Here is a 20,221-nt window from a genome sequence, read left to right as displayed (position 1 = left end):
CAGCAGAAGCAGGATGTGATGGAAAATAACACCCATGGAGAAATATCTAAAAGATAAAACACCCTTTTCTTTTTAAACCCAGTCTAATTATTCCCCTGGCGATCAGCATCACAACTGCAGAAGCCCAGTGCTTCTGAAGACCCCACAGATGCTACAGCATTTGTAAGGACAGGCAGAATGTTCAGTGTTACATGAGATGATGTTCCATCCCTCTGCACAACCAGTTTTTCTTTAAGTATCACACATGGCTTTCCTGGCACTTGTTAAACTTCCCAGAGGTGCTGCAGCCACAATGCGGGACAAGGATCCCTCCTGCTTATAAACCCTCTCTTTCAATGCCATAAGACTGATTATATTTTTACCCTAATCTCTCATTTATCACTTGAATTTCTCACAATTCTCAGTGAGAAAACACAGTGCCCACTGTACTTCTGTCACAGTGCAACCCTTATGGCTTCCTGTTTGTTTCTCCTTTCTAACCACTGAAGCTCCTGGCTTAAGTTTCATCTTCTGTGAGCAAAGAGCTGCCTGTCACCAAGGATCAGCCTATGACCAAGGAGATGCCCATGACCAAAGAGGTGCCCATGACCAAAGAGATGCCCATGACCAAAGAGGTGCCCATGACCAAAGAGATGCCCATGACCAAAGAGGTGCCCATGACCAAAGAGGTACCCATAAGCAAGGAGTTGCCCATAACCAAGGAACTGCCCATGATCAAAGAGATGCCCATGACCAGGAAGTTACCCATGACCCCATGCCTGGATGGGCTTTGATGCCATGGATCTGCTCAGGCCTCCAGGCACCACTGCTTGGTAAGTCCTGCAACAACACAGATATCTGTGAATGCACCAGGGTACTCTAAGTTCCATCTAGCATTGAAAACTCAGAAATAGATGTTGTGCTTTCATTCTGACTCTTCAGACATGCTCTAATGTGCACACAGAGCTGGCACCAAAGGACATCTCCATTTTGTGCAGCCAGTTACTCACTGGCACTGAATCTACTGAGCCCACTTGTTGCCCCAGGGAAGTGGATTCTCCCTACAAGTGAAGCAATCTCACAGTCACCCATGGGAGGAGAGAGCTTTGGTCATGAAACTTCACTCAATTACTTAATGGAAGGAACACAGACACCGTGCATGTGTGGGAAGCTGCAGAGGAAAGGGTTTAGTGAAGCACTGCATGTGGCTTGATTTGCTTATTGGAAAATTAGAGAGAGCAGTGCAGCTCCTCTGGTGTTGTATTACTGACAAATAATGTCACTCTGCCCTGAGTTACGTGGTCAATAATAAAAAGATTGCATGCTTTCCTTAGGGACATACCTACAAAGATAGCAGCAGGGGAAAGGCAAGCCATTTTCCACCGTCCCAAAAGTCACAACATCGTTTTGTTTCACATACGGGGAGTTACTCCTACACTACAGCTCTCCTGCAGAACAGCAGCATGACATTTTCATTATAGACTGACAGCAAAGAAGGTGAATCACAGCAGATCTTTGAGGACAACACATGCCCTGCCTCCATGGACAGGTTAAGGGCACCTCTGGGTTAATATACCTGACTGCAAATAGGGGGTGCAAACTCAGCCTGTGTACACAGCCTCCAGCTGCTGTCCCCACATCAGGTTGGATGTTAGGAAGAATTTCTTCTCCCAAAGAGCATTGATGCTTTGGCACAACTGTCCAGGGACTGGTAGAGTCACCAGCTTTGGAAACCGATGGCATTGTGGCACTAAGGAACTGGTCATGGACATGGTGGGGTGGACTGGGTGATCTTAGAGGTAGTTTCCAATCTTAATGATTCTATCTGTGGGTCTCAGCTCCCCATTTAGAGAGCACCAATGGTTTCCTCCTTAGTGCTTTTAAAGACTCGGATCCTTCTGTGTGGATAAGTCCAGCCCAGTTAGAAAGCATTAAGAATATCGCAATAAGGAAAGGAGAGAATCTGAAAGCAAGACTTCAGATGCTCACTCACTCCCCAAGCCTACTCCATTCCAGGTTATATGTGCAGCTAATGCTCTTCCCATTGATGTCAAATGCAAATTGAGTGATTTTGCTTATTGAAGTAACCAGCCATAATCTTCAAGTTTGTCCTTACATCCAAGTGCTTTTAAGAAATAATTTATATTAAAAGTTCCCACTGCAATTTGGTTCAGACCAATCTCCCTGCATTAAAACAAACCTGCACCTAAATTCCTGACATGCCCAAACCTTCATTCATGCCCACTCACTCATCTTCATCTCTGGCCCAGTAACAAGATCCCCAGTAACACTGGGATCATGTTAGCTCTGCTGTTCTCCACAGCTCAACACCCAGAGATGTGGTGGTGCTCCATCCCTGCAGACACCCAAGGTGAGGCTGGAGGAGCTCTGAACACTGATGGAGCTTGTGGGTTTCCCTGCTCATTGCTGAGAGTTGGACCAGATGGCCTTTAAAGGCACCGTCCAACTCAAACCATTCTGTGATCCCAGAGAATGAGAGGGGTGCAGTGATTCCTACCGAGGCCTGGAGACATCATGAAGAAACATCCCCACAAGCAGTTGGTAGGGCAGCTGCTGTGCTTAGGAACTGGCATCAACTCATACTGTGAGGTGCATTCCTAACCTCTCCCCTGCAGGAGGTGTTTTGTGGCACTGACCACACAAGTCCCCAGGTATGAATATGGAGAAAAAGGAGTTCAAACTGATGGTGGAAATCTGTTACGTGTCACTGCTGTGCACAGACTTCTGTGGTCAGCAGCCCAGAAGGTGCAAGTCCCCAGCTCTGCACCTCCCACGATGCTCCCAAACAACACACCTTACTTGTGCACACTGCTCCCTGCACCTGGGCACGCAGATGTGAGGAACCTCTGGGCTTTCTAGGAAGTCAGGAAGAAGCCCCAAGCTGCTGACTGTGTCCCAAGGGAGGAAGGATGAGGAGTTCCAGCAAGCTGCTGAGAGCTGCAAAGGTTCATTTATCCTCAACCCAAACTCCTGTCCTTACAAACCCTTTGCTGCCACAAACACGGCGTGTTTTAGCAACTCACCCTATTCATCCAATTAATTAAGAGCTGTTTTCTTTACCAGAGAACCTCAAGCTCCCTTCCCCACCACACATTTCCTCAGCAGCACCCAGCCACGCACATGAAACATACGCAGCCCTGGCAGCTCTTCCCACTGTGGTGCACCCTGCAGGTTGCCAACACCAGCCCTGAGTCAGAAGAAGTACTGAGGAAGATGATTAAGCACAACATTCTCCAGGATGGCAATTAAATTCATGCTTGCAGGCAGGCACATGCTTAAACACTGTTCTGGGCAGCAATGCTTTCTGAAATCAGGGCCCTTTCCAAGGAAGATGCCATTGCTGGGTGGATTATCACCAACTTGTTTGTGCTGCTGCAGTTTGCACGTGGGAGAAAAGTGAGACCTGGGGACCTTCCAGCCTGCAGCAGGGCTCTCTGCTACAACCCTCCATACTTCAAACTATTCTCTGCATCCCGTAAGGGCCAGTGCAGAAGGGAGCAATGCTTGTACCAACCTCAGTCCACGTGCATTCAGTCACACTTTCAAGGTCTCACCTGGCTTCAAAGTGGGGACACTGAGGCTGCTCTGGGGTGACACACACCAGCCATAGATGACTCAATGAAACAGTCACAGAAGCCTCACCACAGTTTAACTCTTGGTTTAGCACTGCTTGATGGCAATTCCCATCTACTTCTGTCCATGCAAAACTCCAGGACTCTTTTGTGCTCAGTGGGGCTCCCTGCAATTGGAGTGCATGAGTGCCTGACCTGTAATTGGGAGGGGACAGAAAACATCCAAGGGAGAAGAAGTGCCTTCCTCGCTTAGAGCAAGAGGATGCAATAGGGAATTCCTGGGCTGGCTGCTTTGGTTTTGCTTTGAGCCTCTGGGCAGAGCTGAGCAGAGCTGAGAGTGCTCAGGAGCTTAGAGCAAAGAAAGAGTTAAAGGAGAAAAAAGAAAGTAAGAGGGGCTAAGATAGGTTAAAAAAAAATAATTGCACCAAAGCTGCCATGGAGAGGAAAGTGGGAGCTTCACAGCTTTTCCATCAGCTCCAAACCCAGCACTTGCTCCCAACAGACAGGAGAAAACCCAAGAGCTCCTGCTCACCCTGTTTCACCCAAGCAGACACCAACACGATGGGTACAAAGGTCCACAGCACTGCAGTAGGGCAACAGAAGCAAATCCAGTCCCCATCACCAGGTTAGAGGTGGGGGAAAAAAAACTTTAAAAGGCTGCTCTGCTCCCTGCTCTGATTCAGCAGCGGTTTACCCAGCTGCAGCCTGTTTACATTTCTAACAAACTTCATCCTGAACTCCCTGGGTCAGATACTCTAAGGAAGGAAAGGAACTTTATTTATCACGTAGAAGAGAGCAGGACCAGGGCAAGCTGCCTGAGCCACAGTGAGACTCCAGCACTGAGCACAGCCCTGAAATTTATGGATGCATTTTACAGTAGAGATTGGGTTGGGTTTTTTGGGTTATTTTTTTGTAATTTACTTAAAAAATGAGTGTTTTTAAGTGTAAAATCCCAGAATCTTCCACCAGATATTCTCAGGTGCTGAGCTAGCAGTCATGCTTCTTGCTTGAAGTATGAAGTAGGAATGATACCATCTGCAAAAGAATTCCGTGTGGCAAGTCGAAAGGAAAAGCAGTGCACCTTCCAACAAGCCCTCACTATTTCTATGAATAAATGCATTAATAAGTAAAGCGAATAAAATGCAGGAGATTGGAACTTTTTAGCAGCCTTACTGTGAACAACCTGTTAGCAGAGCAACACTTGAGCCTGAGAAAACAGCCATATCTAAAATTGAAACCAAAACTTAGCTTTCTTACAACTTAAAGCAGTTACAACACAGACGTTCTGAAATGCTGCCCCACATCAGACCTGCACAAAACTGCTCTGTTTGCACACAGCAGGGACTGAAAGCAGACACTGCACATGGCAGAGCTCATCAGGACCCAGCTCCACATCCAAGCACTCAGCATAAGGAGTATGTCAGCTCCTTCTCTGATGCTGTCTTCATATCTATCTGGTACTATTATTGATGTATCTTCTAATGAAATAATTCCTGAGGATGCTACTCCACCTGTCAATGGGAGTAAAAAAAAGCTTTGGTGCCACTGCACTCAAAGGTAAATCAAATAACTCAGCCTTTCAAGGCTGGTTGACATGCAAGGAAAAATCCATCTCATTTAAATTACAAAAAAAAAGAGATAAAACACAAAAGGAAGAGCCCCTCAACTCTGAGCCTGAATTACTTATGATTTCCCCTTGCAAAGCGAAGGAAGTATTAGATCCTACATTCACACTGTGATGATGCTGTAGCACAAAGCAAGTAATAATTAGAGAATGTCCAAATTAACTGAAGTCACGGGCTGGACTCATTCCTTCATTTATGTACATTTTTAAAGGCCTTTAATTAAGCCGCCATGTCTTAAGATCAGATTTTCAAAGCTCTATAAGCGTGTGATAAGAATCTAAACTGCAAAGGACAATTCAAACCATCACCATTCTTTGAGAATCCCTAATTGGTGTAATAGAATATATTTTCCCTCTCAAGTTAGATATATATTCAGCCAGCAGGAACCTGGGACTGCATACAGAAGTTAGAGATGATCTTCACTTGAGGGCAGAGCTAAGGTTAAAGGTTCAAATCTACTTCTGTGTTCAAATGTCAGTCCCTTAAGTACTCAAAATCACAGGATAGAGAAAATCAGGGTATCTTCTTCAACAGCGGTTGGGCAGTGACCCAATGATGACCAACATGCCCATGAAATCCAATCAAACCACCAAGCAAATCCAAGACTGGCCAAATTCTTTCACTAAAGCTTTAGATCTGTTTAAGGCATTTAAGATAATCTAAGTCCTTCTATTGGCACAAGCTGTTTAAAATGATCTAAGGCTTTAGATTGGTTTAAGCTGCTTACAGAGCTTTAAGGTTTTAGAAAGGTTTAGACTACTAAAAAACATTCCCCAAAAATAAGTGGGGTTATTTGCTGGAGCTCGTCACACCATCTCTTGGATGTAGTGCAAATACAGAAATACATACACAGGAATAAAACTTGGTTTGCAACACTCCAAGTCAAAGTCAGGCATGGCTAAGTCTACAAATAGCAACTTCATGGATGACTTCTACAGGCATGAGTTTGGGTTTTGGGAGCAGCACATCCTAGTTAAAGCATGGAGATCTGTCATCTTAGAAGAAGAAAAATGTGCCATAAAAAGTCACATGAAACTCATCGCAGCAATTCCTCCACGCTGAGAAAAGCAAAGAACGTGACAGTATATAAACCCTACACATTCCGTTGTCTCCTCCCTCCTTCCAACACTCTGACTTGCACCTCTGTACCAAACCCTGTCACTTTTCATAGGATTACAACCATTGTGGATGTACTGGGGGGGTAGGAAAGCCAAGGTGCTCATGGGGTGCTCAATGACAAAACGCCATTGACCAAAGAGGGCCTTAGCTCAAGCAATCCCTCCGGACTGCAGAGGGTGCAGGAGCCCATGCAGTCAGAATTCTCCAAGGGGGTCAGGACAGACCCTGCTCTGCTCTTATGTGTCTCCACAGATGGGCTCCAAACACCCCCCCAAGCCACCTCCCCCAGAGTCACTGCCCATCCCCTGGGGAGCTTGAATTTCATCCCTGAAACTCTGCCTGCAAAATCAGTGCAACCCCCCCCCCCAGCTTGACAGCACACCTTTCATAACCAGTTGCACAAACAGACCTGGTCAGATAATTAGGATTTCTCCCTTTCCCTTCCTGCAGAGGGGACAGTCCCATCCCTGTGGGCCATCTAGATGCACAAAGAGCCTATTTTGAAGTCACTTGAGCACAGGCAGTGTGGCGCACAGCCACCCTCCGCTCTCATTTACACAGACATAAAGGCAGAGCATCTGGCCATGTGTCAGAAGTCTTTAATTACATGACCGAGCTCATACATGACCGAGCTCATCTTAGATATCTATTTATTGAGAGCTGTAAGTAACACAAGATTGCTCTCTATCTGATAAACACCGTGCACACAAAGGGAAGTTGGGATTACTTATTCAACCAAACGCTCGATCCATTTTGTGATTGCTTAACTTTGCAACCCTTATGCAGTATGAAACCTCCCCCCTCCCCTCCTCTCACAACCACCACCACCACCTCCTTGTCCCCTTTGCAGTTTACTACTGAGTACCTGGTTCATTTTATGGTTATTCAGCCATGCAGAACCAAAGAAAGTTTCTCATAATCAAGACACTTATCCCAGTATGCATTTCTGATTTGGGACTACACCACTTCAGGCCTTGAGAAGCCTTTGCAATGGCAAAACTGAGCAAAACCCAGATGACTAAGAAGAAACATGAATTCTACAACAAACAGCAACCAAAAACCTGCATCTTCCTTGGTTACAGTTGCCTCCATCTCCATTGTATGACCTGGAAAGACTTTCACAAACAGCAGCATCCCACCAGGAGATGGTGCTGAGAATCTCAAGGCCGCACCAGAACCAATGAGCAGATCCAGGATGGAAATCAACCCTACAGCACCCTGATGTATGGAAAGGAATGCAGGTCCTGACAGCTGAAGGCACACAAACCAGAGCCTCTGCTGAGCTCTACTCTAACTTACCTCATTCCTGCACTCACTACTAAGCCATACTTTTGGTAGATTGGGTGCTGTTGGAATTTTGCTATACCTTCCTGGTATTCCCTGGGTAAGTTTGTTTTACAGAACACTTTCCAGGTCTGCTGCTATTTACATTATTGGCATTTTGGAGCATCGATCTCTGCTGGCTGACAAAGAGCTGCTCACAGCGGGGCATGGAAATACAAGCTGTACCACTAAGAGGTGAAGCAAGGATGGAGATCTTCCCTGCATTACCCTCACGAACTCAGCCCATCCCCACCAAGACCAGGATCCCATAAAGCACTTCCTTAAGGGGATGGAACTCGAAGACAGACATTATCATAGAATGGCCCAATTCCAACCCCCTGCTTTGTGCAGGGTCGCCAACCAGCAGCCCAGGCTGCCCAGAGCCACATCCAGCCTGGCCTTGAATGCCTCCAGTGATGGGGCATCCACAGCCTCCTTGGGCAACCTGTTCCAGTGTGTCACCACCCTCTGCATGGAAAAACTTCCTCCTAAGATCTAACTCAAATCTCCCCTGTCCCAGTTTAAAACCATTCCCTTTTGTCCTATCACTGTCCACCCTTATAATATTAACCCCAGTTCCTACCCAGCCACTTACACCACCTACACCATTTGTCTTTATACTGATCTAGAATGTGTGTGGCTCTTTGGGCACACAGGGACAAAGAGGAGGAAGAATAACCTGAAGCAACGTACAGTCAAGGAGCACAACCTACAGCACAACTTCTGCTTCCACACCACTTCAAGTACCACAGCTTCACGAGAGGAAAAGCAAATCCCATCATCGCTTAATCCACAGCGTAACAGAGGAGTAAAAGAACATTTTCTGTCCCAGCTGAAAGGCACATCCTTCACTCTGGCTATAGTCAAACTATGAGAAGTTGCCCATGCTTGCTCTGAGATGTACAAACCACGCCAGGTTGCACACAGCATTCAGTTCTAGCAAATAGAGCACATAGCTTTCTGCAGAAACCCGACCAGACTGCTTTTGTACAGCCATTAAAAACAAAACTGTTCAGCTCAACAGTTTTCACTGTCCCATAACATTCAATAAGATGCCAGAATCAAAAACAAAATTCAGGGTGGGATTACGAGTTAAGCAACCAAAAGCAGGATGTCAGCATGGGGACACCTGCAACATGCAGGACTGCCACCCTGATTGCAACAGCCAACACACAATCAGGGCCAACAAATGTGTTTTGGGGGACTGAAATCTGTGGGGAATGGGAACTGGCTTGTGAGGAATGGGAACTCCTTGGAAACAGGATGTAGGATGGATTCAGGTGAGACAGACCAGCACTAGGGCAGGAGGGGATGCTGCTTGCACAGCTGGGCACCTCCCACCGTCCATCCTGCACATGAGCCATGGGAGACCACACAAGTTCTAACCAAACCCCTATCAATTGTCCCTTTGCTTATTCCAAACCACCTAGACTTTTTGATTTAATATTCATCATCCTGCAGCAACACCCACCAGGGGTAGGTATGACGTGCTTAAACTCAAAAGGCAGCTGAAAAAAAAGGGGGTTAAAAGTTTTGTTTGTAGCGGAGGTGTGTTCTGAAGGACTCTGAGATCATCCTGACATCATTACAAGCAGCGCTCGCCTTTCTCGCTCGCAGAACAGAACATTGAATTCTACAGTGAATTATTTTCAACAGATTACTCCTTACATCAGGGTTTACTCACTCCATTTTCCTGGCAGCCCCCAAGCAGGAGCCATGAGTCAGCAGCAGCCCTGAGCCTTCCCTGGAGAGCCATGGGAGATGGTCCAGCCACCCGCAGTCACCTCCTCGAGCAGATTTCATCCTCTCAGAGGTGCCCGTGCATCCCACATCAAGAGCTGCCAGAACGATGAGATGGCACATGGGAGGGGAAACGAGCATTTTTGGTCCCAGCTGTTAAACATCTGGGATGCTCAAGGGGGTGGTCAGCACATCCAACGCCCCATGGGATCCCCACGCAGGAGTCCTGGAGCAGCAGGGCTGTGGGATCCTCCCTCCCAGCTGCAGGGTGATGCTCAGCAGCCGGCGCCATTGGGGTCAGAGTCCTTAGGGCATCCTAGGTCACAACACATCCAGCCCAACCCCAGGCTGGGACCATCCCTGCATCTATTTCTGAGACTCCCTCTACTCTCAGGGGACGCCAGCAGTGTTCCATGTCCTCTGGCCATGAGGGCTTTCACACGCAGCTTGCTGAGGTCCCAAGCTGACCACACTGCATGCAGCTTCTGCTGACAGCAACTGGCTGCTGCACTCACGTCCCAGCAGCCCAGACCCCACCTAAGGAGCCTGGGCTGCTCAGAGCATCATCCGTGCACTAAACCACATCCAACTGTATGGACTGTCAGCACAATAAGATGTGCGCCTCCCCCCATGCGTTTTCCTCTCCTACTGGTGCTGGCCCAGCAAGCAAGCGCTGCTGTCTGCAGTTGAAGCTTAGAGTCAAAACTTATTACTCGTACTTTCAGTCTGCCAGGGACTCACACTGAGATCTTGGCCAGTGGGCTCTCCTTCCCTCCTCCCCATTTCCCACACAGAAGAGAAAGTAAGACGCAGAAAGGTTAAATGGGAACAAAAAAGGCCATGCTGCTTTCTTCCCCCCCACTTCAGATCACCACTGAGATCATAGTCGAGCAAATCCATGACTTGCATAGCTGGTACATTTCCATTCTTGAAAGTTAAAAGTTTCCAAGCTTTTTAGAAAACTAACTGAAGAGATCCAGGCTACGAATTCTGCCATCTATTTTACAGCAGTGTGGTTAAATATGGATAAGCAACAACCAGCGCTTATCTGATCTTCAGATAACCATGTGCACCCTCAAACCACCCTGTATATCAACATGCTGGGATGTACTGCTCCTTGGTGCCTCCATCCTAACCAGCATCACAGCCAGGCCAGCTGCAGGTATTTAGCTTTCCATGGAGAAAGGAGACATTATTTTTAGCCACAAAGACCAGTGTGCTTTGTGCTCCTACCAGCACACAAGGCAGAGGCTCTCTCCCAGCTGGTCCAATTAAAAACGATGGGTTTAGATCAATATTGGGTTACTGCTCTCTCCTGGCACTGATACCTTCCTCACCAGATCCATGTCATGCACAGAGACAGCTGAGATTGCTGGTAATTGCCAAACCAGCCCATGGCCAGGCAGGAATCCAGAACTATGATGTACCCAAGAAACTGAACCCTTGGAGGGATACACAACCCACCTACAGCAACCATCTCCCCCATCAGATATCCCCATTGCACAGCACAATTGAGCAAGCCAGCTGCAATATTTTCCATAGAATGAACCACGATGCTGGAAAACCCATCTGAAAGCCACATCGTACGCATTTACAGAAGTTTACAACCATTTCCAGCAAAATAATTAACAGCTTCCTTTGCAAGCACGATAAAATCGGGTGACCGGGGCTCCTCGGGGAGTGACAGTCTCTGTGTGTGTTTCACTTCCCTTTATCAGGAGGTGATGAAGGAACAGAAGTCAGACAGATGCTGGGTCTCCAGCTCCCACCATGGTACTCTATGGGAGCAGCTCTACATGGTGCCAGCTGCATCCAGGTCTGCAGAGGAGCACGCATCCCATCGGCTCTTGCAACGAGATGCAAGATTTGTGTGCCCTGCTCCAGCTGCTGGGAGGGTTGGTGGGGTTGAGCAAAGCAACAGAGGGTTTTCATGGCCTGAGAGTGGGAGCTGATGACTACTGTCATGATAAGGCAACACTTGGGGATGGTTATTAGGAAGGAAGCCACCTCCCCTTTCTCAGTTCCCATCCCGCTTGGCTTTCTCATCCAAACTGTTTCCCACCAGCACTGATGACCTGGGACCACAAACAGGCAGCAAAGACCCACATGACACCAGTTCACAGAATACCCACAGTGCAAGCAAGAAGAAGAAGCAGACACCAAGAAACCCCTATGTTTCATCGCAGCCAGGAAGGCTTGCATCCACTTGATTAAAAACAAGTCTCCAAAAAATCAGAAGAAAAGCAATGACAGCACAGCACTGAGCACACGTGTTTGTTGGCATGGCACTGAAAGCAGCAGGAGCTGAGCGCAGCTGGCTCAACACAGGGGAGCATAAGATATAGGAGAAACACACTTCCCTCTCACTGGATTTGCCATTTCGGGATGCTCAGAGATGGGGCAGGGAGGGATACACTCATGGGAGGACATGGGACAACAGCCCAGATACAGGGACCCCTCTGCCTGTCCTTGTGAGCAGCACAGCCAAAAAGCAGCCCTGGAGGAGTTTCTCCCCACCAGGGGGTCAAAAGTATATTTGAATCATATTTTAATCACGTTCCCCACATCAAGATCTTAATTAACAATTATTTGCTTTAGGAAGGGGTCGGGGGGGGGGGGGGGGAGGGGGGCATATTCGAGTTTGATTACCTTCTATCTGTCAGGTTAAATATTCACAAGTTCTCTTTCTAGGAAGCCCCCAAGGGGTTGTTTGTACAAAACACGTATTCTGTTTCACGTGCTGCCCACTCTCAGTTGGCACAATTAATCAGGGCTAAACTTTTTGCAGCCTTGCCTTAACAGCCCCCCCAAAAAACCCCTGCATCCAGACAGAGGAGTGATACATCCAGATGATAGAAACCCCAACTGCAGACAAAGGGCTGATTTTTGCCCTCGGAGGTTCACGTGGCCGGATGGATCCTGGGGAGGGCAGGATTGGGCCATCAGAGAGGCCACTGCAGTCATTGCTGCAAACCCAAGCGTGCAGCTGGGGGAGAGCAGGGAGGAAAAAAGCTGGAGGGTGAGCAAAGAACAGAGCCAGTGCTGCATGGAGCTGCTGCACCGCCAAGCCGAGGGAAACCTCCTGCTGCCAGCAAAGGACAAACCTCTGAGGATCACATCCCGGATGCCAACACGCAAATAAAACGCGATATCGGAAGGCTTTGTGCAGGCAGGAGGGTATTCAGGGTTATGTTAAAATATCAGTGTGAACAGCAAATAAATATCTATGCACGGGTGCTGTAGGTAACAGCTGCTAAAGGGAGGGTGGGAAGGGAGCAGGGCCGAACAGCATCGCCCCGGAGGGTGAGCAGCCCCACATTGCTGGTGGGGGAGAAATCATAACAGCCCTCTCATGCCGCCAGAAAATGAAGTTGCTGTCAGCGGACGATGAATTCATGCGCCAAGAGGGAGAAGGCAACGGAGGAGTGGTGGTGAGGATGGGGTTACAGGGCGGCCGTGACAGCGCCGAGGTGACCACGGTGGGGAGCACAGGCAGAGAGCAACCCGGGGATGCACACACACACACATATAGATATATATATGTATGTCCGCATATCATCTATACGCGGTCACACACAGCAGCAACCTGACACCTTTCGGGGGAAGCAAAATGGAATCGCTGTGCGGCCGCAGTGAGAAGCTGGATGTGGGGAAGAGAAGGGGGGTGAATGGGGGGGGGGGGGGGGATGGACCATCTGCAAAACGCCACGACAAATAACCGGGTGCCTACCTTGGGGTGGGGGGGCCGGCAGCGATCCGCGCTCCAAGCTGCTCCCGTCTTTATGAGATGTTCGGTTCAGGCGGTGCTATTTTGCATTCTTTCATTAGCACCTGTTTCGAGTGAGGAAGGAGAAAGCTCATTACGAGATCAGCTTTCTTTCGAAATCAATTATTAAATAAAAAATAGAGAAAAAAAAAATAGAGAAAGATGCCCGCTGCCAAATAATAATAACGCTAATAATAAAAAAAACAGGGGGAGGGGGAGGGGGGGGAAAAACAAAAAACCACATGTACATTAAAAGCCCCAAAGTAGGCAGTTTAATAATGGGAGATCTTGCAGGTTGTGAGCATGCTCCAGCCGGAACAAATCCTTCCTCTGTTATTCCTCTGAATAAAAATAAACCGTGCTCAAGAAACCCAAACGGAAGCTTCCTCCTAGAATCCCTGCTGCTGAAAAATATGTAATAAATTCAGCCTGAAGACGCAGCCTCTAATCAGCAGCTGTTTTCTGGATCCAAAGCCAGCCAAAGCCTCTCTTGTCTTTTCCCACTATGAGTCTGGGCCTTTTTGAAAAGGGTTTTAACCTTTTAAAGATACAGTGCACCAATTATCACTTCTGGAGGACCATCGCTCGCAGCACAAATAAATTAATAAAGCGGCAGCGGTGGCACAGCCGGAGCAAAGGGGGAGGAGTGGTTTGCGTGAGCAGCCCTTCTTCATTAATATTATTATAGATATCTATTTTCTAATAGGATTTGCACACACAGACACACATACACACACACCCGCCCTCCCTGCTGGTGGAGGGGGGGGGAATAATAATAAACAGAGAACTTGCCACTCGGCTCTTGGATAAATGCACAGTCATTATAAAAATGAACAGCTGCTGGATGCGATTCAGGGAGCCGAGCGGCCGCTCCTGATCCGGGTTGAATTGGTTACAACTGAATTTTTGGTTATTAACAGTTTCGGTCCCAGACTGGTGCTGTGTGAGGGTTAAAGCAGCGCGGCTCTGTCAAGTGCTTCCCATCAAATCCAGGATCAGACTGTAAAGTTTGAACCCAGCAGCCCTGGCAAAGCAATAAAGCATTCTGCAGGAGGTGGGATTTCGGTTTAACGAACCAAACTAAAGCCCCTCCAAAACTGCCCTGCCCTCCTCTAACAACGCAGCTCCCTGGGGGCCGTGGGGGGTTTCAGGTCCCCCTGCAGCACTGTATCCCCAAGCTCAGCACCCTGGGGGTATCCCGGTGCACCCAGCACCTGGGTGCCAATTGCATCCTCCTGGGCAGGGAGCAGTCAGCAAAGGGCTGTTCCCTGCAGCCCCCAGCATGCAAACCATGGGAGCAGGCAGTCCTCCCTTCCTCCCCCCCCCCAGCTGAAATTCATCATATTTCATGTGTCACTGCTCCAGCCTCGCCAATTGGCTGAGCACTGGAGGGTGGAAAAAATGTCAGGAGCTGCCCAGCATCACTGCCCACCCACTGCCCCCGGGGTCCTCCTGCAAACACAGCCTGAGGGAGCACAGCCTGCTTCTCAAATAGGAGAAAAAGAGGTTTGTCAACCCCCTCTGGCAGTACACCACAGGGATGCAAGCTGCCAGAAGATTGACCTTGACCCACACACCAACAAGGAGTCATTTCCAGAGGAGGGAGATTTGCACCCACCTTGCAGACCTTTCAAGACCAAGCTTATCAGCACGGTTATCTTAATAGGTGGAGAAGCTGGGATTGCTCAGGCTGTGCAGCAATGGCTCAAGCAGGCAGGCAGCCCAACACTTCCATCTAGTTATTCTCTGAATGGGAGGTTTGGGGGGAGGGAGGGGAAGGAAAAAAAATCAGATTTTTCTTGGGAAATGAAGCAATGAGGAAGAAAAAAAAAGAAGGAAAAAAGAATTCATCATGAAAACTGCTGTCTACCTCCCCTGCAAACACTGCATCCAGAAGCAGATGGGGAATATACAGAAAGAATTCTCTTAAGGAACAGATGAGCAGCACTTTCCTGGTGGCTCCTGTAGCACCAGGAGAATAAAGAGCAGCAGAAACATGCCAAGCAGAACTCTATAGCTTATTCCACTGCTGCTTACACAGGGATAAAAAATTGCATTATCACAATAAAAAAACCCAAAACAAAGAGGATTTGAACGTGGCATTTGTGGCTTAAATCAGCTTATGAAAGCCAGAGCTCTCTGCTGATGGTGAGAAAAAGCTGTAGCAAGCAGGTGGAAGTGTTGGAAGAGTTAAAACCAAAGCTTCCTTATCTGGCTGAATTCTGAGCAGCCTGCAGCCCAGGGCACAGCTCAGGCAGAGCTCTGGCACTGCAGAACTCATCACCACTGTGTGTCACTGTAGGCATTGAAACAAGTGCAGCAAGAGGGAAGAAAGTGAGATAATCAGGCTATTGAGCCCCCAAACCACTCTCAGTCTCATGCTGGACACCTCTTTGTGTTTTAATTCCCCTTTTGGATTTCTTTTTGTTGCATCTGCCAGCCTGAGCCCTATGTGGGAGGCAGCCCATGGCTCTCTTGGTAGAGGACTGATCCATAACAGAGCACTGAAGGATGGTGTACATCTCAACCCTTGCCCACCTCCACAACCCTCCTTTGGACTCCGTCTAATAGTTTTATGTCCTATTAGGACTGTTTCCAGTTTGGGGACTCCCAAGGAGCTACACCAGGGGAAGGAAGGCATTGAATCCTGTTGTTATCCCTCACAAAACTCCAACGAGAAGCCTCCAAGCAGAGCAGGATGCTGAAAAGGTGACCTGCTAACAGCTTCTCTTTGCAGACCACCATCGTGTTGCTCTTGGAAGAGACCTCTAAGATCCAACTGAGCACCAACACTGCCCACTAAACCAGGTCCATCAGAGAAGATTCAGAAGTATCTGACACCTTTTCTGCACGATCTTCATATTTATGACCATTCAAGCTCTACCTCCAGGTGCTAGAAGGCAGCAAGGAGATTACAGCAACACCAAGAGAACCCAACCACCTCATCCCCTCCAGAAACTGGCCTCAATACACTCATCCTGAAAGCAATTAGTTAATGAGGTTTTAATCCTTTTCATGTGTGCCATGTCGAGTTTGCATCAGCCCTTCTCACAGCAAACAGCACACATACAGCTTTGGGCCAATTATCTTCACACTGTTTGCTATTTAATACAGTTCTTCCTATTTATTCAAAGCTGTCTGACATTGCCTTTTGGAAACACTAAGCTGCTTCAGTCCTAAGCAAGTAAGTGAGGAAGTTCACAGGCACTAAGATTAACATCTGGGTTAGAGTTTGTCCTGAGCATTGGGATTATTTGCAAAAGGAAATATCCCCCTTGCACTGCACAGCATACATCCCCAGTGCTGTGTATGCACTGTGTGCAGTCAGGTGCACATCCCTCAGCAGGACAAGGATGAGTTCAGTGCTTTGGCTCTGACTTAAATGGGCATTTATCTGTGGAAATTCTCACATGCTGCTTTTGGTTTTGCCTTTTTGGTTTTCTTTAAGTATGCATTAAGCTGTCCTGCTCCACCGTTAGCACAAACTTCCATTTCCTTTCGACAGCAGCATCACTAATGCTCTTTGGGTCTTGTTAGGATGAGAGGTGACCGCCTTTAAGTTGTTCCAAAGGAGGGTCATGGTGGATATCAGGAACAATTTCTGCTCAGAAGATTGATGATTGGTGATGCATTGGCACAGGATGCACAGGGAGTGGTGGGGTCATCATCCATGAAGGTGGGGATGTGGCTCTGTGGGATGTAGGCACCCTGGGGGTGTTGGGGCGGGATTTGGGGATCCTGAATGTCTTTTCCAACCATCCTGATTCTATGATCTTATGGAAGCTGGCTTGTTCTGCCATTTTTTCTTCCTTTACTCTTTAAAAAGCAACAAAGATAAAGGCAAAGCATAGCCCATAAATCTAACAAGTATCCCAGGGTCAGTCAGGAGGGATTGAATGCCAGCAAGGGAGACACTGCACTGAGGAACCCAAACCCAAAAGGTCCCAAAAGGCTGGGACCTTACCCAGCCTGGCCCACTTGAAGTTTAAGGCAGCAGAAACTGAGCCTATCCCCAACTGCAACAAACTTCAGACACACTGGAGAGTATTCACACACTTACCTTGGATTCCCATCACCTGTCCTCACTTTAGAATATAGCTCTCTAAGCATGCACACCTGTCCGTGCATCCAGAACGAGCACATTAACCTATGAATGATTAAAGAACAGAATCCCGCAGACCTTTGGATTATTGCTCTAACCAGTTGTGTGAGCTGGAATTGCTTTGAGGTACCAAACAATGCGTGAATCCCAAAAGGTTCAGGCTTCTGAGCATCAACACTAACATTTTCACCATGTTTCATAACCTAATGCTTTGAGGATCAGACACTTGATCGACTGAGCAACAACATTAAAGAAAAGTAATATACAGAAAAGCCCAGGAGTGAATAATCTCATTTTAATGCTTTTGTTTTGGTCACTGAAAAGCACTATCTCACACCTCAGCATCCATCACCCAGCATTCAGGGACAGGAACACCACCCCCTACCCACCCTATAAGACTTCTCTCTGCTGTCCCATTACCAGCTGTGATCACAGACTTACAGGGGCTGTAAGGGACCTCTAGAGATCACCAGCCCCCAAATGATGCCCCTCAAAGCAGCTTGTGGGGTTTTGTGATGTCCCAGCTTCACAACAGCTTTCAGTGATCTCAATGTCAGTAGGAATGGCACAAGAGAAACAACTTAGTGCAAACAATTTTACCCATGTATGGCACTCCAGTGAACTTTAGAGTCTGATGAATCGCATCACAATTCAACTTCACTTCCAGCCTGAATCCAATTAGAAATATCTGTAAAAGGAACTAAGGAGTAGGATGAGTTTTGCTTATTATTGTTGTTTTTTTTCCCGCCCCTGATTTAAATCATTCCTTGTTCTCGTCAAACAGAGATCATTACCTAATTCCTCTACAGCATGCACAGGATTGCATGTTATCCCTCTACAAAGAGCCATATTAAGGCAACCACAGACAATAACCTCATACCATTCAGTACAGAAAGCATCATAATCTGCCATGCATTAAGGGTCTAAAAAAACCCTGCCTAATGTTAGAAGAGTCTCAAGCTGTTAAGCCACTACTTAACTACGGTAATTCACCATGAAGTCTCTCCCATGGCACAGCCAGGGACTTGTTTTCACTTTCTAATAACAAGCACGTGATTCGGGCATTTAATGAGTTCCTGAAATAACTGAACCAAAAGGCAAAATCCAAGAGGTTTCAGTGCCCAGGGAGATTAAAAAAAAAATCATAATTAAAATAGTGAATGGGCAGAAGAATAAGACGAAGGCTGGGGGGTGATTATAAAACCATTTAGGTGGAATAGGGAGTGTATTGCTTTCCTGTCCTGAGAGGTTTTGAACATGACAGGAGGCAGCTGTCCTTGTGGTGCGTACCTCTATGGCTCTCCCATTGAAGACATGGGATGACAAGCAGGAATACCAGTTCCTCATCGGATTCAACACAGCGATGATTGGGGATGAAAAGACAGCAAAAACATTGCAAGTTGTGGTAGCACAATTCCCCAAGGACATCAAAACTGTGCAGGTATTAATGATCCCCCACTGCCTTATCACAGAATCATCTGCTTAGGAATACACATGGGAAGGACACATGAGCCATGGGGAGAGTCATACTGAGAGCTACTGGTTTTGAGTACTGGTTAAGAGTTTGCAGGTTTTGACTGTGACCTCTGCTGCAAGCATTGGGTTGAACAGCCTGAAGACTCGCTTGGGTCTGCAGCTGATATTTATCACCAATCCATCACTTGGGTTGATTAAGCTTTAAGAATTCAGTGGAACAGAAGCCTGCATGCCATGCAGCCCTCTCCTTCTCACCCTGCTGCTGCTGCTGGAGGATGTGCTGTGCAGCCATGGGCTTGTGCCAGCACAGCACTGTGCAAAGGAAAGACTTGCCAAGCTGAAAAACCCAAAGACAGAAGTTTCGTTTGCAGAAAAATAATAAGACCCACCAGGTACCAAGAACTGTATTTTATAGCTCTGGATGTCAGTTCTGTTCTATTCCAGAGGTAAGCATATTTCTGATGCAGCAAAGTGCTTCGCTCCTACTTAGGATTGGAAAACTGGAACATAGTGCATCTCCCCACACCTCATGCTTCACATTTTGCATGGATGTTCTGCCAGTTCACAGCTGCAGCATCTCAGAAGGATATAAACCACCAGCAGCTGGATACTTGCAGCATATCTGGGTACAGCCATGGAAGGATGGCCTGAGAATTCTGGGTCCCTCATAACCTTAATGTCAAAATGTTTGGAGATTGGAGCAATCCAAGCTGCAGGTCTAAGTTACATCCCAAGGGTTCGTGGTTGGATTTAGATAGCAAATACAATGGGGAGCTGATGTTTGAAGTTTGAACATTCAGAACAAAAAATTCAAGTCTACAAAGGTAAGATGCCAAATGTGGTGTCTCCTCCTTATTTTCATTGCTTCATCTCATAGAATCATAGAATCCTTAGAGTTGGAATGGAAAGGTCATCTAGTCCAACTCCCCTCCAGTGAACAGGGACATCCACAGCTCCATCAGGTTGCCCAGGGCCAGGTCCGGCCTGGCTTTCAAAGCCTCCAGGGTTGGGGCATCATCACTTGCCCATCATGGTTAACTATGCAGCTCAGCAGCAGGAATCTGCATGATTGGGTTTCACTCCTACCAGCTTTGTGTTAAGGAGAGCCTTTCCATTCAGTACAGATAAACCTGGATAGAAAACATCCATGGAGAGCAACTCAAAACCAGACACCGAAAACTTCTGCTATGTTGGAGTTGCTCTACTGAAATACTTGTGTGCATTTAACTCATTGGATTATCCTATAAACAGTAGACAGTAGGAATTTTTAAGCTAAGATTCACAGCAAAACTTGGTTTCAAACTGGGCATAGAGAAAGAAAATTGTATTATGGCTGAAGGCCAAGCTCTGAATTTCTAATTAACTTCAACTTTTTCATAGCCTAACCCTTGATAATTTATTTAACCTCTTTCACTGAAGGGGGTTAGAAGGAGCCCTGCATCAGATCAGGCAGAAATAATTCGAGATCAGAAAATCTGCTCTCGATTAACCCTTGAGA

General features: G+C 47.2%; 1 protein-coding gene across 6 annotated transcripts in view; it reads right to left on the bottom strand.

The window, feature by feature from the left end:
* The window catches only part of HIVEP3 (HIVEP zinc finger 3), a 201,018-nt gene extending 187,252 nt beyond the window's left edge, over positions 1-13,766 (bottom strand). For 2 of the 6 annotated variants that reach the window (XM_085518036.1, XM_085518038.1), the window contains exons 1-2: positions 13,684-13,766; positions 13,110-13,210 (exon numbers count right to left, since the gene is read on the bottom strand). The gene's annotated coding sequence lies outside the window, so the exon portion shown is untranslated. The other 4 variants (XM_085518035.1, XM_085518037.1, XM_085518039.1 and 1 more) reach the window with 4 other exon arrangements.
* Positions 13,767-20,221: the final 6,455 nt, after the last annotated feature.

The sequence above is a fragment of the Coturnix japonica genome, chromosome 17 (genome assembly GCF_054131305.1).
Source record: "Coturnix japonica strain WE chromosome 17, WE-NBRP24, whole genome shotgun sequence".
NCBI lineage: Eukaryota > Metazoa > Chordata > Aves > Galliformes > Phasianidae > Coturnix > Coturnix japonica.
This window is presented reverse-complemented; position numbering and strand designations above follow the sequence as displayed.